The sequence below is a fragment of the Chiroxiphia lanceolata genome, chromosome 14 (assembly GCF_009829145.1).
Source record: "Chiroxiphia lanceolata isolate bChiLan1 chromosome 14, bChiLan1.pri, whole genome shotgun sequence".
Classification (NCBI taxonomy): domain Eukaryota; kingdom Metazoa; phylum Chordata; class Aves; order Passeriformes; family Pipridae; genus Chiroxiphia; species Chiroxiphia lanceolata.
The window spans coordinates 13,021,179-13,041,145 of NC_045650.1; the positions used below are offsets into that span (position 1 = coordinate 13,021,179).

General features: G+C 36.1%; 1 protein-coding gene across 1 annotated transcript in view; it reads right to left on the bottom strand.

Moving 5' to 3' along the window:
• TENM1 (teneurin transmembrane protein 1) overlaps positions 1 to 19,967 on the bottom strand; it is a 761,012-nt gene that overhangs the window by 453,762 nt on the left and 287,283 nt on the right. The window contains 1 exon segment of the mRNA XM_032701921.1: positions 10,720 to 10,824. The gene's annotated coding sequence lies outside the window, so the exon portion shown is untranslated.

The following is a 19,967-nucleotide window of genomic DNA, read 5'->3' on the forward strand; positions in this document are numbered from 1 at the left end:
AGAAAAGACAGAATTTTACTGTATTATAGAATGAACACAGTAAGGTTCAGGTGAAAATGAATAGGAAATGAAAAAGCAGCTAATATGTGAGGTCTGGAAAGGAAAAGTGCAGCCATCAGTGGGAATCAAGAAAAAGGTAATTGAAAAAATCAGAGAAAACATGACAAGAAGCCCAATTTTAACAACAGAGCTGTGTGACATATTTAATATTTATTTATTTAATCTTGTTTTTAAAGTAGACTGCCAGAACAATCTCCAAGTGTTAGAGAATAAGCATCACCTGCGTGAAAAGAATGATTATTTTTTTTAATTTTTGCAAAAAAATTTTCCTATTATCTAAGCACTTGCCTTTTTATACTAAACTATATCATCAATACCTAATTAATGATGTATTGCATCCTCTTTGGTTTTTTATTTGTTCCATGCAGAAACTATACCACTTTTGCATAGAAAACAATACAATGTCAGTAAAGGTTTTATGTACACACAACCTTCCTCCTCCTCTTCCATTTCATTTGTAAGAATGAGAATTTTTCTGCTATACTCTGCAAATGCACAGACTATTGTACAAAATTGATACTTTATCCTTTTCAGCATTCTATTTAGGATAAGCAAGTCCAGGGCCTCTGAAGCTATATTAGGGAATGATGGTTTCTGCAAGAGTATTCCTTGGTACTTTTGAACATTTTAATGATTCAAAAATATATTGAGTTTGGAACTTTCCATCATTTTTTCCTATTCTCTCTCTGAGGAGAACATGTAACACTTTTTTTTTCCTCTCAAAGGAAAAAAAAAAGCAATCACACTTCAACCATTACTGTTCTTACTGAAATTGCAAAGCATCATACTAAATGTACCAGCATCCCTTTGACAGACATATAAGAGCACCTACTCACTGGTGTAATGGAAAAAGTTAGTGATTACATATACTGAAGTGATTGAGCCAACAACGACTCTAATGGAGGGAAAAAACCTTGATTAATAACAAGTGCCACTAAAAGAACAGATTGTTTCATGAGGAATGAATCACACAAAGTAGTAATACAGTGTGTCCTTGTCCATTGGCTGGGAATTGGTAAGGGAAAGAATAAAAAGGCAAATGTTTGAAGATCAGTAACAGTTTTGATAGAAGGATTTAAAAATAAATTTCTCCCTCCTCTCCTCCAATTCACGATGTGCAGATGTAACAGAGCAGGTATTATACTGTGATATATTTCTGGAAATCTCTTTCATACTGACTAGGTTGCTATTTTAATGGTTCGTACTTATTGTATGTGAAAGTGAGAAGGATGTAGAAGGACTTACTACAAAGCACTGCTTTTGTATTTGAAGTTAGCACAGCATTCCTATAAATGAAATACATTGTGTTTACATACTCCTAGACACTGAAATGTACACCCCCCCACACACACATTTGAATAATGTTGATTCAGTTAATACACAGGGTAAGAAAACCTTTTATCATTAGATAAGGGGAAGCTTCAAGATAAGGATACATGCAATGCATGTTTTAGTCTAATGCCTGACATTTGCATGAAAGCAATGTTCAGACCAGAAGAAAACAAATCAGTGTCTAAATGAATCATTTACTATGATTCCATAAAAACCTTTCTACTTTTATTTAAACATCCTGATTTTTCTAAAAGTGAAAAATTTACTGATTTAAAGAACAACTATAAAATACTATCATACCTCATATATACCATACTTCTCATGGTTATCTCATGATACCATTAGAAGATTTGTACCAGGTAAGTTTGAGAACTGTCCCAAACAAGAAATCCTATAGAATTGGTAAGATTCTATACAGTCATAAACAGAAAACTGTTAGGGATCTTCCTGTAAACAAGCTTGCTTGTTATTTACACAAAATACTGGCAAACAGAATGTCAGAAAGATTTTCAGGCAGACGCAGATGTAATATCTTAATCAGAAATGATAGTTTTGGAGAAAATATTATTTAATGAAGTACATAGAACAGTTTTGTAAAATACGTTTTAAAAGTCATCAGATCTGATTCCAAAATAATTTTGCTCTTTTACCATAAAATGGTTGATTATTACTGTTGGATACTCTATAGTCAGATTTTACAACTACCCACGTGAGACTGAGACAGCACAAAAACACAAGATACCACTTCTGTGCAAAAGCAAGGGATAAACACGCCTCCTCTCTCGCATGACTCTGAGGGGAGCCAGGAGCTGCAGCCACCACCAACAGTGGGACCTACTGTTCCCAACAGTTTCAAACTGACAGTGCTAAATATCAAACACAAACCTCATCTGCACATTCTTGTGCCAGTTCTCCCGCACTTATCCACTGTGGCAGCAACACAAACCAAAGAAAACACTGTTGAGATTTAGTTTTCGGTCCATCACCCGTTTGTGTTTGAACATTGTTTTGTGCCTTCAGTGCACTGTATCCTTCACTTCAAAATATAATCACAATGGGAATTTCCCAGCTCCTTTCTCCTAAAGCTTATGGAGCAGATGGGCTGCGCACACACGCACGCACGTGGCAGAAACTGTGATAGCCACCAATGATGGCATCACCAGCAGCAGAGTATAACAGAAAATCACCTGTGCTGTTACACTGTGCAGTTCTGGATATGGACTTAATCAGCCAATTCCATTGCTCCCAATTTCTATCCATTTTTTACTTGTTAGAGTGCTTACATGAAATCATCATAGTCGGAATGACTTATTTGGTGCATATTTGTTTCTAATCTTCTCAGGGAAATAAACAGATCTACTTTCTTAAGAACTACAATCTTAATCCCTTTAGCAATAACGCTAACCAGATATTGGCTTTTCTCCTGAAAACACCAAGATTTGTTGCTCTACAACAAATTGTTTCAGATGCAATGTCAGAGTATTGCAAGTTGAGAAACCTATTTGCTGAAAACAATAGAAAAATCTGAACACAAATAAATAAATAAATAAGCCCTCCTACTGACTATTACTGCTATAAAAACACCATTTGCAAACCAATACACACACACTTCTCGTGGGGACAATGCTAATTTATGTATTAAGAGTATGTAGAAGAGCTGAAATAAGTAACAAAATATTAGAGAATTTGTTAAACACACTGCAAATGGTACATTTCAAATGTGATATAGGCTTTGCCTTAACAGAGGGCTTGTATATTCTGGCTCTGAATCAGCAGAACACTCAAGTGTCTTAATAGGAAAATTATACCAATAAGTATGAAAATCATTCCATTGATTTTAATGCTGTGACTCAAATCCAAGTGCATGCACCCTTCCAGTATTTTTCTACATAGTGACCTTTCATGTCCATCTAAACAGAAATGTGTACTTCCTTTTATGTTTGTAGCTATTTCTGACCTCAAACTGAAGCTTTGTATTCCATGGATATGTCCATATTTTATTTTGAAAACAAGGTAATAGGCTTCCTTTCACTGTTTAAAACTGAGCTTCTTGCTGCTGCCATAAAACAGATCAGTAGGCTCAATAGAATAGAAATAGGAATTGGGCAAAATCCATACTGATGACACTGTATTATTAATAAATTACCTACTGTGAACTTTCCATGAATTATTAAAGCAAATAAATCCCATTTTAAAGTGTTATAGATACTAGATAATTTATAAATATGGGATCATTGAATTATAATTCAATCTTTTCCCCTGATCTGTCTGTACTTCCATTTCAAAATGACTTTCATAATGTCCATACAGTATTATTGGGTTTAGCAGCCTCTGCATGAATTTGAATGCCCCCATTTCAGTGCAGTGTTGCCAAGCCTGCTATATATCTGACACCCTGCAGGGACCACCAAAGGACAGTTTCTTAGTCCAGATCTGCTGTTTGCTATGAAGCTGTTCTTTGCAGTACACTTACTAAGAGCACATACCCACATGCCCTTCTACACCAACACTTAGAGTGATTCCTGTCCCTCTCTCCTGGATAGCGAATGTGTAACTGTATTTTAAAGAGACTGAGAGGGGAAAAAGGCAGGCAAAATGTTAAGGTATATGTCAAGTCCTCAAACAACTTCTCCTGGCAAGTAACCTTTCTTCTAGAAGTTCACTTCTGCTCTCTACAGTTGATGGTTCCCACAGTTCTGCCATCAGATCCCTGGAAGGGAATTTTGGAGTACTCTGAGTACGGAATGATGGCAGCCATGCCCTGCCTCAGGCTGATCTGGGGATGGCAGAGCACTGAGCAAAGGCATGGCCAGGTGCCCAGCACACTGATGTCTCAGTGCTGCTGCCTGAACTCTGCTTAAGATGCACCAAGAGAGGTTTGAAATTTCCACTTCCTACTTATACAGCCAGACTGCACATATACAGAGATCCACCAGACAAATGTGATGGAACTGCAAATTTTATACATCCCACTGATGGAAACTAAGAGCTGGGTGACTGTAGTGAGACTGTACCTATGCAGTTGAAAGAAAGAGTCTTCCTGACTCCGGGGGTGTGAGAGAACAAATGTCTCTAAGGGGATTTCAGAAGAAGTCAGGGACAGTAATCGCCCGAAAAATCTAGATTTCCCCAAGTTGCTGACCTTAAACTCTTGAAACAATAAGGAACAAACCATCCTACTAAAAGAATTTGGATGTATCCAGTATTACTTTCTCAAGATGTTTTTTATGATGAAAATGAGATGTAAAACCTCCTTAAATAAAGGAACTGAAAATAGACAGAGAGGTTGACTGCATTGAAATTATCTACTTTTATTCCAGCAAATGCAATCTCTGTCTTTTGCCTGCTGTGTTTCAGGTACAAATCAAAATAAATCTGCAGTAATTAAATTAAGAGATTAAACATGCTGTCTTGGCTTGTTTCTGTACAGTTTTTTCCATATTTGACACCTTTTTATAATTTTTGATTTTTTTTCAGCTGAAATGAACATGTACCAGAAGAGAAGATGCCACCAAGACAGTGTTTCATGCTCACTGTTCATACTTTTTCACCTATCTAGGTGCTGACCTGCAGCACCTGTTCTTTTTTTTTTCCCCCCAAGTACTTAGCTACTTAGGTTAAACAAAAAAATAAATTACTTTGACATGACTAAACTGTTGTACTTTTAAGATTTGGAAGAATACCTACCAGGGATTAACTCTATTTACACAGGGTTTTATCTAAATCTCTAGAGACAGAACTTTCAGCTGCCTGAAAGCTGTGTAATACTTAGAACCCAAGAAAACCAAAAAATAATTTTTCTGGGAATAGAGGGAAGAGGAGTTGCAACAGAGGCTGCTGCAACTAAAGAGAGATGCTGATAATATTAATTCTGATATAATTTTTTCTTAGCTGTTACAAAAAAATTAATAAAATTATTAATATTATTATACTGTTATGTGTAGCCTTGAATGAAGTTGAACTTGGACATCAGTCTTTTAATAATCATATACTATGAAGGAGCAGAGGGAATGCTGTGCTCCTCTGTCTCATGACCCAGCCCTAGAACACAGTGAAGCACAAACACGTTTGGAAGTTTGAGCAAAAAATCTGGAAACTGCCATCTTGCTGTAAGCCTGTGGTAGGATTTCACCAGGATAAAAGGCATCTTTGAGCCCTTGTGCCTAAAATGATTTGAGTCTCTCTAGTACCCTGATATTTCTAGCCTTGCTGTTCACTGACAACCTAAGGAGGAAGTCTCAGTTCTGTTTTTTTTCTAAGTCAGGCACCAAAGTGCTCAGCCCCAGCAGCACTCACACAGCCTGGGAGCATCTGTTTGGTGTCAGAAGGCCTTCCTTCTGCTGGAAAGCATTAACAACCAAAAGACACAAAGAACTGGTTATGATTACTTTTGTGGAAGTGTAAGTGAAACGTGTCAGGCAAAAGATATATATTTAATCATTTGCCTTTTTGATGCTAGCAAAACACATCCCTGAATGTATTTACACAATCCTTCTAGTGCTAGCAAAGGCACATATTACTAATTTTTTTAGTATATAGTGATCAGCTCTATTTACTTCAAAATATGTTTTATCTATAAAATCATGGTCTACTGGTAGAAACGCAAAAAAACATAATAACACTGTAAGTATCTCTGATCTTTGGTCAGCATTGATCTTTTGAATTATTCATTTTATCTCTCCTGTTACTGATTCACTGGTTTACAGATGGTGGAAGAAGCAACTCTACCACGTATGTGCTTTGTCAAGACTAAGCACAGATAGATGATTAAGTCAAATTAATACAACAGTGATTTGTAAAACAAGACTTTAAAGATTGTAAAATAATTTGAATTGCATAGGAATACATTTATCTTAAAGGACAGAACTTTGGAATATTGCAAGAAACTGTCTCCACTGTGCATTACTGAAAAACTGCATTGCTGGAATTCTATAGCAACTCTGACTTTTTATTTTATGTACATAATTAAAGGAATAATGGCATCTCACTGCTTGATAATTCAAGTTTTCTCCAAGAAGTGCTTTAATTATATCTTTAAAAACTGTTTTTTGATATTATAAGTAGAAACCAGGAGAGTCTATGAGATCCCAATTCAACTGGTAGGGTACATGTGCATGTGATTTATAGCACCAGACAATGTGAAAAATGTCACCTTTACCTCACGGATTTCCACTGATTTCAGAATGAGGTTTTGCTGCACAAAAGACTAAGGAATAAAGTGTCTATTGTCTAGTTTGGTATCTCTGCAACTTACACTAACTCTGTAAATGTGTCTTGGAATTACTACGAAGGCTACTGCTAATGCATTTTTAGGTGAAAGTTGGAATGAGGTTCTGTTCCAGTGAGACAAGTTGATGAGACACAAGCATAATATGGCAGACACTTCCTACATTGGATGATTCAGTAGTTACTACCCTACATTAAGCCATCTTGGTGTAGCAATTGCAGAATCAAAGTTTTAGGTTAACATACAAAATACACTGTAGAGCAAACAATTTATGGGATTATAGGGGAGGGAGGAAGAAGGAAAAAAATTAAAATAAAAAACCTATCAAACTCAGCTAAGACTTTGCTATTTGACATTTGAATAGCTGGCTATTCCTCCTTAGCAATAATGCACAGTTGGGTCTAACCTTTGAAAACCAATTGAATATTGAACACAATAATTCTAGGAATGTTTCTATACATAGGCAAAGTGAATACTGCTATTAGGAAGCTGATTTTATTCTCAAGAAATTCAATGAACCTGTGTTTCGTCTTTGGTTAGTGTCTTTGTTTCCTTTTGATTCTTCAGATTCATTCAAAATTTAGATCAAGTTATTAAAAAGAGGCTCAAGACAGACCAGGTCCCTGATGGAAGAATCAAAGCTTATCCTCAAAAAGTAGAGTCCAGAGCTGAGAAGCTCCAAGAGTATTTTTTGAAACAAAACTTTATGGATGTCCAAGAGGGTCCCCAAAAAAATGGAGGCCAGCTAGTTTCCACTGTTGTAGCATAGCTGTTACCAATTTTTATCTTAGTTTAAACGTTTCTAGAACTGAATGCTCACAGAGATTCAGGAGGTTACCGTAATGTGTTATTAATGTTTGTAAATTGCTTTCACAACCTTTAATGAAAGTGAAAAGGACAGTGTTGTTGCAAAGTATTTTTCATTGGTTGCCTGGAGATTCCCAGCAGTCAGTCTCCTGTTTCACTATGGCAATATTAATAGAGAATCTGATATGAGAACCAGTAGAAATGAATGTTTAAGATCCTCAGAGCAAACCATCCACTGTATGGAGGAGAAGCCTAAAGCATTTTAAATGGTACTGTATCTAAAATAGAAACTGCAGAGCATGCTTTATCTTTTATAGTATGTAAAACCACACGCATCTTGGAAGTATGAATACCCCAAAGATCCATTATACAAATTATCCAGGAGACCAGATTTCATCTTGAAGGCCTGTAATACTATCCAGACCTGACAATAGCTTTGTCAAGTCATGTGTTGACATCTATTGCATCTGCCTAAGGACTTCAATGGAAAACCCTTCCTGATTGTACAAGGCAACAGGAATTTATAAAATCACAGTGTAAGACATAGTTTATGAGGGTGCTGTGTAATCACACACTTACTACACTTAATCACACAGATAAATCAAATTCTTTCATCCATAGCACAAGGTTCGTTACTGTTCAGTAAGAACAATAAGCTGCCCCATAAGCAAAACAGATGTTTTTTCTGTGTTTACAGTTGAAATATAATAAACCATAAAGCACAAGGCCTGCCAAACACACGTACAATGATGGTTTTTGGTTTTAAACACAAAAGCTATAACCTGAAAGCAAATGCTCCTACTGCTGCAGGACTGAGCCCCTGGTTTTCATATCAGATATTAGCATCTTACAGAGAGACAGGATACATGTACCATGAGGAAGAGGGAGGTGTTCAGAGCACACAAGGAGGAAAACAGTCTGATTTCCTGAGTAGACTCCTGAGACAATTCCCTGAATTGACAAATTTTCAATGTGGATCCACCCATGTTTGAAAGGTTCTGACTAAAATATATGTCCAACCTTGACACAATTATTAGGTCTCTTTCTGTTATAGAATCTTTTAGAGAAGCTGATGAAGTGGCCTTCCCTTAGTTTGGGCATTTCAAATATCCCATTTTTTCTTTTCTTGCAAAGCCAAGTATTTTCACTAGATCGTTAGGAAGAATTTTCTTTCAAAAATGTCTTCCTGTTAAAGCTAGTCATGGGCCTAAAAAATCCCTTATGTCAGTGAACAAGTTAAATATTACTGGGGAATACAGACACACAGATATACCACTTACACATCATTGTAATCATATAAGTCTTGTTTTTGTTTGAAACCACAACAAAATTTTGACTGTTTTCAGTATCAGTAGGGGTCCCAATTAAGCTGCATACATAGTTAGCACATTACTCTTTTTAGGCACCATTTCAGTGTAAGATTTTTTTTTCATATCATCCACACTCATCATAAGATAATTATGCTTATAAGAAGCTAATAATTACTAGTATTATCCATTTTAAGTTGCTAATGTACCTCACTGACAGGGTTTTGAGGAGGCAGGAAGGTTTGGAAGGTGAAAAAGTTAATTTTTTTAACAAGAAAATATAGCAGAATCTTTAGGACGTTAAATTTCAGATGTTTATCTATTGAAAGAATAGCTTTGAAATGCAATTATAAGGAATTGAAGAGCCTACAGAAAAATGAAGTGTATTTTTTTCAAATCCTATTAAGAGTAGTTAATTTAAAGCTTAATTAAATTTTTTTTAAGATGGACCCTGTTGGTAACTAATTCTTTATAAGCAGCCCATCTTGTTTCCACAAGCAATGGCAAGAAGTAATTTTTAATAAATTGCACGATTTTTTTTTTTTGTTTCATCATCTTTTTCAGTCTCAGGGACCAATAAAGTGAGAAATTTTAGAATAAATGATACTCAACATGGTCAACCTACAAGACAACTATGCTATAAGTCACAGTCATTAGTAAGACAGGATTCAGAGACCTGGAAGTTATTTCTCAAGCCTCAAGGATTTACATAGCAAATCCAACAATCTACACAGTAAGAGTAGTTTCTGATAGCAATTGTAGTAAATATTTTAGGAATGTTTGTAACAGTTAATTATGCATATTGTTAACTCTGTATCTGGAGGTACAACTCTCCCTCACCAACACATGTGCTTTAAAAACACCTCCTCAACCCAGTTTTACTTATTACTGACAACCACCACCGGTTATTTTCTGTGTGGCCAATGGTCATCCATGGTCTGATGAGTCAATGTTTTTTTCCAGCTACTTAATAACACTCTTTACACGGCTTGAAAAGCAAAATTATAGATGGCGTCCTTGAGAGAGACTCTAGAGAAGACGCATGCTTAACACTCCCAAACCAAATAGATGATATTTTGTGTTGAAAAGGTGAGAAGCCAACTAGCTTTCTAGCCTGCTGGTTTTCACATAAGGGCCTTGAGGTGAAAGAATATTAAGAAGCCACTGAGGCTGGTCCACACCAGCTAATATTAGTTTGAACCTGACCTTTGGAAGAAATCTGAGAACACAGAAAAAAATGAGTGAACAGAAAAAAAGTAAGAGCTCAGACCCCAATATTGTCTCCTGGTGAATGTCAGCACCGGCTACAGAAGTGGCCACTGCAGGCTATTCTTTTACAACTCAGAAAAGGCTCCTATTTTTCACACCATATCTGCCTTACATCCTTATCCTGTCAAGGCTAAATCACTTTACTACTCTTCTCTGTCACCTCTAGTTATGCCTGCCTTGTTGTATATTATTGCAAGCCTAGGTGACATAGCAAAAGTCAATCCCAGGTATTTTGGAAAGAACTCTTATAAACAACAAAGGGTAGTATAAGCTCCAAGTGCTGAAATGGTTTAAGTCATTTAATACACCACTGATTATGCGTATTTGAAGAACATAAATCTAGACTGACCCAGAAGTGAATTTTAAATAACTTCAGAAATGTTAATTATATTCAAAGGTTCAGCATCAAGATGTCAAACAATCTTACAAAGGACTCCATAGTACAAAGAGGTGCATTTAGCAACTATTCCTATCAGTCATTTGTGTCCTGTGGCTACATCAAAGGTAAATCTCAAACACAAAACAACCAAACCCTCAGTGTATGCAAGAACATAATGGTAGTTACAGATCCTTTAGAATTAAGATGCCAAACATGAACACATTTAGTGCTCAACAAATAATTTTTTAATGCCATTGATCCTGGATTTTTTTTTTAAAGCTACTTTCCATTCCTTTGACAGATGTGCTATGCTGCATTTCATTACTTTTTCTCCTTACCTCGTTTTTCTTTTCTTTTAGATAAGTGATGAGGCTTTCGGAAAAGATTAAGTACTGGCAGGCAAAGCAATGGTCCAAACACGGTTTTAATTGGAACCTCAAATCCTGTGGAAAAAAAAAAAGAAATTAAATCATTAATAATTTAATTTTACTAGCAGACAGACTGAGTTCACGCATCCTGTTTTAGGCAGATTTTACCATATTTCTTCATATTTGATTTCAACAGGTATGCAATCTGTTAGTCAAACCATGTTGGAAGTAAAATTATTAACAGAAGGTTTCAGGGAGGTATGGAGAGCCAACAAGTGCTGATGGCAGTAGTTCTCATCTAGAGAAGTAGTCCACTGATGACTAGTAATGTCAGAATTTACTTATTTAAAGTAAATTTACTTGATTTATAGTTCAAAAGGCATTTTCTTCTGTAAAACTTAAAAATCTTCCTTTTTTTTTATAACATTCAAAATACTCTTTTCTTATGCTGCTCTTTGCCCCATAAATGGATGGCAGAGTACAGACACTACAGAGCAGTATGACTCAAAGACAACCAAGCCATAATGCTAAACAATTCACTCTTCAAGACAAAAGATAGCAAAAGAAATTTCATTTCTCTCAAGATTGTCAAAGGCTCTCAGCATAAAAACACCCGTAAAAGTAAACTATAAAAGCAATTTTTTAAAGAGTCAGAGGTTATATGTTGTAGTATTGGGCAAGCAACAACCAAATAACCAACAAAATAAAACCAACCCAGAGTCTGAGTAACTTCCTCATTTCTGAAAATAAGACATTTTTGCATTAGAAATCTTTATTCAGATATACAGAACAAAAAAACCTCAGATACATGACAGAATATCAGTAAAATTTTTTTCTGAGAATTACATTTTGTGTTTTAAAGGACCACAGGCCCAGATTCCTATATAGTAAGTGGCATGAATACAATGGACCAGCAAAAACTTCTACATGTAACTAATCTGACCAACAGAGCTGTAATTCCAAGCTGTCAAAGCTACACTGGGGAAGAGGCTGTGTTTCATTTTCTTACTTTGCTGTTATTGCACAAGTATATGTAAGTTTAATTTGGGATTACAGCAAAATTTATGTACCATGACCTCAGTCAAACAAGGCCACTGAATTCAATAGACATTCTGTAGTAGGCAAGTAGTTATCATTAAGCCTGTTCAATTACATACATTGCTATTATTTAATGTGTCAAATATCTAAAGCCTATGTAGAAGGTGGCATTTGGAACTGCTGTAAGACCATTGATTTACAAAAACTCCTTTCATAATGATAGTCTGTATGGGTGTTGAATGTCTTTTTTATTGTTTGTTAATTGAGGGCTGCAGGATGCTATGGGGGTTTTAAAGACTAAACTGAAGTCTATGACAGCAATATTTTTCGTTAAACTTTCTTTTCTGGAGAATGAAATGTCTCTCTAAACATTGAATCAGAAGCACTTCTTAGGATGAAGAGGGAATTTCTGGTCAAGATGAGGATAATAAAAAAATGGAAAACCCAAGTTCAAGGCTCTGGCCTGGCTAGTGTTGGAGAAACCTTAAAGTCTTTCCCCAAATAACAGATTTGGTTTTGAATTTTCCTCTTGACCTAATCCACATAACTGCAGGCAACAGTAAAGCTTTGGTTCAGTCAGATTACCTCATATACAGTTTCCCTTCCAGAACTGATTAGCTAAAGGCACAACAATGTGTATGTGACAGTCTGCTTGCAAAGCTGCCGGAGATGGGAAGCAGAGGCAGTTTCTTTGCATGGCATAGAGACTGTGTCAACAAAACCTGCAACAACGAGATTAGATCTCTGTGCATCACACCCGTCTGCCCCATTATGCTCTCCCAGAAGCCAGGATATCGCAGCACAGACGTGCAGAGAGGCTGTGCCAGAGCCATGGCAGACCAGGCACAGCTGATGAGGCACGGAGAGCAACCTTCTCATGCAAGGCAAGCTGAGCAGAATCACTCAGATCAGTGCCTGCATCGTGCTCCCCACCATTTCTAGTGGTTTCTGTGTTAGCAAGATCCTTTCTACTGCCCAGCTATGTCCACCTTCCCTCAGCTTGTGCTAGAACACAGAAGGGACAGATGATATCAATTTATGAGGTGCAAAAGCAGATGACTGAAGTACTAGATGAAGGCTAGCATGAGTACTGGGAATTTTGATTTATACAGAGCAGGAACCCAAAGTGGAGGCAGGCTACACTGTCAGCTACAAAGCTAAAGTCCTAACATACAGGTAAGGACATACTTGTGCATTTCCAATCTCTCACAGACAGAAAGTAACAATGCTCAACACTGGCAATTCAGCCTCAGAAATTTTTATGGGTTTATAGGAAATTCAGAAATGAGCTTGAGGGGAAACCAGGCTATTTCTTCCTGAAAACAATTCTTAGTCCAAATATCAGTCTTTCACTTACTTCTCCATCAATAAATAATTTTAAATACAACTACTGGGCTTCTCTGTGCACATTTCAAAAATGGCTTGGAAACTGCAAGCTCTCCAAGCAGCACTACCCTTTTAGCACAAAGGAACATTTAAGTCAATCATTCAATACACAGCCATTCGAAGACATTACTAGTTTCTCAGGAGGCAATTTTAGAGCCTGGTGTTCTAAATGAGACCCAAATACTGAGTCCTTGCCTAATATTTATTTGCCTATGAAGCTATAAAAATAACAAATACAAAAATAACAACAATCACAGTAGGAATCATTACAGTTTTGTAGCAAAACCTGCCAGAAACAAAAAAAGACAATATCTTATCCTGAGCAGTAAAAGCAAGACAGTCTAGCTGTTAGGCCCCCTCTGAAAATATGTGAACCCTTGGGACATACAGATTTTGTGCTGTGAGACAAAAGAACACTCTGGTTGGGATCCATGAGAAAAATAATTGAAAAAATATCAAAATTGTTGAATAGCTTGACTATAAATACACTACTTGATGCTTCAGGCATAGAAAATTCAATAAAGTGGTGAAGTATATAGTAAAACAAATCCCACGATGTCTTACACTAATTTACATTCACAGAAATGTCACAAAGATAATTTTGAGGGGAACTAACTCTATCTAACTAAAAAACTCCGTATTTATTTAGAGCACAACTACATTGCTTGATTTACTGCCAGTATGTTCTTTGCTGCTTTAGCTATTTTTTCACAACCACCAAGACTTTGAACCTTTAAAAGAGTGCCACACCTCACCAAATTGCAATTTACTGTGATATTAGATATCTTATAAGTCTACCCTACCATGATGAATATGAGCTTGGAGTGGAACAAGAGAAGAAACGACAGCATCTCCTCCACAGCATGTGTTTGTGTAAGAATATACTTGAAAGAAAGAGCATGTGAGGGCTTGACATGTCCGTGGGGTATGATTAAAAGCTCGTGAAATAAAATAATTCAAAGATGACAGCTCTGGCTTTAACCACCACTGGGGACAAGAGATCTTTCACTTAAGAAATGCCAGACATTCGCAAGTTTAGCTGAATTCATACAGAAGATGTACTTTAAAACCTGGTGATTTAGATACAATCCCCAAGCCAGAGAGACCCTGTGGGTGACATAAAAATGCCACAAAGTTTAAATAGAGTTTCATTTTTCATAATAATATTAGCCAAAGCTTAAAAATGTACCCACTTTAAATTGATAGTGTTGAATGATAAAGAAAACTAAGTTTAGGAAAAAAAAAATCTATGAGGAAGGAGATAAAACCACATGTAGGATATGAATCTTTATTAAAGAAGCATTATCCCCCAGGATGTTACCTATCTAATGCCACATCTAGGCCATACCAGGTTGGCTCTGTAGCAAAGGTCTGAGTTTATTCAAAGCTAATGAGATTCCTAACCTAGACTATTTTATGTTTTATGTAATGCTGCCTTTTAAGTGGATTTATTTCATTAAATATATTCTTTCCTAAGCTTCAAAGTCTGTTCCACTTTTGTGAATTCCCTTTATTTCCTTCTTGACAGTTCTACAGTTAACCATCTATAGAGATACAAAGCCAGTTGTAGCTCACATTATAATATAAATATATATATATAAACACAATTTGCATGAGCTCTCATATAATCCAAAGCTATCTTCAACAGTTTCTTTTTAAAAAATAATGAGATTGACCCAAGCATGAAACCACAGTATCTGAAACATGAAATGTCTTAAATGGAGAACTCATGAAGTCTGGTTCAGTGTCTAATTTTTAATTTTTCATCCAAGTAGTTCAGGACTAAATTTCCCAAGTGGAAGCAGTGATCACGTTTCTCTCCCTTGTGCAATAGATATTGTCTAATGAAGAGTGCACACACTGCAGCCTCAGTGGGGGCAAATACAAGGTAGTGATAGGGGCTCACCACCCAACTCTTGGTGCTTGACAACTAAATATGTCAAAGACTGACACGTTTTAGGAACTTGGTGCCTTTGTGAGCTCTATCTCTCCATGAAATATGTTTCAAAACACTTTCAAAGTTACCAGGGAAAAAACAGATAGATGTAATGCATAAACCCTTTCCCTTAGCAAAAAAGACCAAACATATACTGCATCTTACACATTTCCTGACTAAAATGAATAAACTAAAAGACCAATCAAATCAGAAAACTGCATTTAAACTGCTGTTAGAATCTGCTTAGTCGTGAGAGTGATGTCCTAATCCACTTGAAGTTAATTAACTTTAGGTGTTGACTTCAGCACAGTCAGATTTTTGCCCTGGTTCAATATGTTCGAATATTCAGAGGATAGAACTGCACCAACTTTTAGAAAGACAATATCAGTGGGATTCTAAATCACTCAAACTCTTTTGAAAAAATTCCACCTTTTAGAGGCTCATCCTTGCTCTTGGTTGCTGAGAGCAAGAAGGAGACACTCTTTCCTTTTGGAGGAGAGGACTGATGTTCAGATTATTTAAGTGCTCACTGTTAATGCAAATGCAGCTCAGTTTTCAATATTGAGCTACTATGAATAGATAATTCTTACTGCTCCTCAATATTTATTATGTGATAAGGTTTAAACTTGAATCAAAAGTCCCAGATGCCTTACCTGAATATTTAAAAAGCAATATCCTATAACAAATTCTACAGTTGATACGATCCATCCTCAGAGTGATATTTACTGTTTCTTTAAGCCAATTTCTAGCTTCAATTTGGCAGCTGCTAGATTTTGTTGTTGTTGTTGAATTGTTTAAATAAACACAAAAGAAAACAGAAGATTTGTTTCATGCTTCCTTTTGTGTGTTTGTGTCTTTTGAAATTAGCTATAACAGTGTTGTTGTATTAATAACAAGCCCATTAGTAACAGACTAAACTGATTAACAGATAGTCTCTTTGTCTTCATCAAGCATGGATGTCAGCTGAGGCTGTACACAGTAGTTCAAATTGCATTCTCAGTGTGGAGAATGTCATGATTTTGACAAGCTTAAGTCTGTGTGGCTTCCTGACAGAAGTGAAGGCTTCAAATGTGGGCTTTCTCCAGCTGAGAAAAAGTGTTTAGAGGCAAGAAATTTAACACTAATAAAGAAGTTAAAGCTCTAAAAATGTTTTTCCAACCCACAGATTCTTGTTTTGCTACACTCTCTTCTTCTCTCTCATCCTGTCTCTTGAAAGACCTGCCTTAATTTGTTCTGAGATCTGAAATTTTATCCCATAATAGGTCTTAAGACTCAGTTAAGAAACATTGTCATTGTGCTTAAGGATCTTTCCTCTTGCAGTGTCACACTATTATGATTTTCTATTAAAATTTTGCTGGCCAGCTCAAAAGCAGCCTTCATAGCCCTTGAAGGATTTTCAGAATTCAGGATACCTATTGCTGAACATATATAGATTTTGGTTTTTGAACACTATTTGCTTTTCTACTCACACATTAAAGGCTGGCTGAAAGTGCTACTACTTTTTCTTCCTATTTATGCTCTCTTCCCTTCAAAGTGCTTACATCCTTATACCTTAGAAAATTTTCAATCTTATTACTATCAATATATAAATTGCTTTTAATAATAACCATTTAATTCAAATCTTGCTTAGGCTGCTTCTGAAAAAATAGATTTCTAAACAGATTTTCTCGGTATTCCCACTCTCTCTGTAATTTGCTGTTATGACAATCTAAACACATATTTATGCTAGTCCCTACCTAAAAGGTCTCAGCAATACCATGTAATTAATTAGTTAAGCTTCTAATTCATTTGTTGTTAGTTTTGTTCCTTCCAAATTTCCTCATTAAGTTATTGCAGGGAGCAGTGTTTGCACAGCAAAAGAGAAAAATACAAGTTCTTCATTGCATTCTTTTAATACCCCTTTTATCTTTAAACTAGCTAATTAGCATATTAATTATCTAGATCTAGTAGTCACAATCCTACAAGTAACTGTGGGGACAACATTGTACTGATTTAGAGTAACACCATTTGTACTTACATCACAATAATATCTTAACTTTGCTCTAAAATGTCAAGTATTTCAAAATTAAAACAACTGGTGTTGGAAGACATTACATTAACGATAATTATCCAAGTTAACTTTTTTTGTGCTTTGGCAAAAGTTTCCAGTCCTAACAAATAAATACAAAAGGTTTATTAATTACATAAGAAATAAAATTACATTGGCCAAATACATTAAAAGTTTATTCCGTTTCTATTTTTACGATCAGAACTTCTATTTTTTTTTTTAGACCTAACTGCTCTTCTTGCCAACTTTCAAAATTCCAGTAGAACCAAAACCTCTATACACCAGTAACAGCTTTGAATGAGAAGAACAACTTGTAAAACGAATGAACAAAAATATTCCCTGCTCTGATCCAAAGTACTGCTAAGGGACATTTCAGGTGTTACCAGAAGTTTACTGAGAACACTCACAATCACTGCCCATGTCTGGCTACTCTTCTGTTTATTTTCTTCGTGTTATACCTGGTATGACTGTAATTACACCAAGAACTCTACCCTTCTAAATCACATCATTGGAATAGGAAAGCAAAGCAGTGTTTTCCATAAAAACACACGCCATGTGCATGTCCTGACTCAACAGCTGAAAATGCAAATGTGTTGAAGCTTCCAACAATTTATATTTGTGAATATTCTGTGGTTCACTCTCAAAATCAATGTATAGATGGGTTCAGGAGATGAGAGGAGAAAAATACACCAAATATCATACCATGTCCTGGCATAACCTTGCCAAAGAACTGTCTCTGTCTACTCGCCCAACAGCAACTCCAAGGCCTGACAAGGAATAAAACAAGCCATGCAGATACACAGTACTTCTGGTTTATTAATGATGCCAGGCTACCATTGACCTCCTGTAATTTTTGGTAAGTGCCTGCCACAGTTGCTGCACCACGATAACGTTGCTGACCCGGAGAAAGGACAACCATTGTATGTACAGACCACAGTCTTACCCCCATCCCAGCTGAGCTGGGAACAGACACTCCAGGTGGTGGTATTGCAGGACAGTGTATCTCAGCAATGATTTCATAATGGCACAAATTGCAGTTCATGGTGAAATAAAAATATTGTGCACTTACAGGGTTAGTTTACTACAATTTGGTGCAGAATGGCCAAAATATGTCAGCCAATAAATATCTGATGGCAATTTCAGCATAAGTGCCTACGCTCACTGAGTAAATTTTCTGTAGCTGAGCATTTTACAGTGCAAAGAATTAATTTAAATGCAACATTCCAGTAATGCCCTCATAAAACTACAGTAGCCAAGATCTATGTTTCCACATTAACTGAAAGGGACACAAATATTTATAGCACAAGTCTGATAGCTTGAATACAAGATGTGTACCTGAACAGTCACGCACTGACTTCAATGAGTTCGTTACAAGACCGAGGACTGTATGGGTGACTACACTGGTGAAACAGGGCTTGTACACTGCGCTTGTTCCTCACAGCTTCTGATGCTCAAAAAGCCCTGTTCCTGTACAGCATGATAAGTGTCACCCCACTCTGAGTTACTCCTTTCCTTTCCCTGTCCTACAAGTCTCCTCAGGTCCTCTGGAGTAAGGCAAAAATCCAAGGCAATCTAAAAAATGAAAAGATTAATTACAGACTTCCCAGTTATCGCATTTCTATCTTTGCAATGGTCCATTGATATTAACAAGTGTTTTTGAACTCACACATATAAGATGACAGTATTTCAAGCTGGTTGTGGGCTTGTGGGAATTTTCATAATGTACGTTTTTTTTTTTTTTGAGAAACCTAACAGACCTGGACATTTTATATTCAGTTTTATACAGACACTGATGTATCAGATGATTTAGAATGTGTATGCTTTGCATTTATTTGAAATACCTCTGACAAGTAGATATTTTTGAATTAGTGATCTAAAGATTTTTTTTGATGATATAATTATGAGCTGGAGGCTGAATTTTTAGAAGTGAACTTGGTGGTAGATTTGCAATTCAAAGAAGTTACTTAAATTAACAAAAATGCCCTAAAAGAACAGCTGTCTACCTGACTGATCCAAGAAAATGAACACTGAAAATAAACAGCTGCCCTGTAGAAGACTATGTGATAAAACTAATCACTCTTTGCATAATGTATTTATTTTCCCCTGTGCTTATTACAGACCTGGTGAACCTTCAAAGCTATAAATATTTAAATATAAGAGACATCCCAGACATTTGAGTTCAAATAAAGGTAGAATTTCAGTAGCCTGACTACAGTAAATCCAGATCCCTTGAAGAAACCAGTTCTGATTGTTACACAACACTCCAAATCATGTTTTTTCTTTTTTTTCCTTTTTTTTTTTAATGCTTTGTTTTGTTATACCAACAAATCCTTTTTAAAAGGACCTCTCTGGTGAAATCTGAATGTTCTTCACACAATAATAGACTCAGTGTCTGGACAAAGGCTACTGTTCTACTAGCATAATCACAGCAACATATTAGAGCAAAAAACCAATACCATATTTAAAGCTATTAGGATAAAAAAAAAAAAAAAGCTGCTGTGCTACAAATGAAGCAAAATGTTTGAAAACAAATTGATTTCCCTCTTTTCAGGTTGATACACCCAAGGAGTGTGGGATGTCCTTTCCTTTGGGTCTTTTCTCCACTCCATCAATTCTCAGTGGTATCTACTACTGATATACTCCCCAGAATATACTGTTCTCCCCCCCATTCCTGAATCACTGATCCTACTAGGATAGTCCTAAACCAACATCAACAAATTCAGTTACAGCAAAGGATATAACACCCAGAGCAAAGCTAAGCCAACTATCCATCATTTGCCTTGTCTTGTAGGTATTAAGTAGAGCATGGTC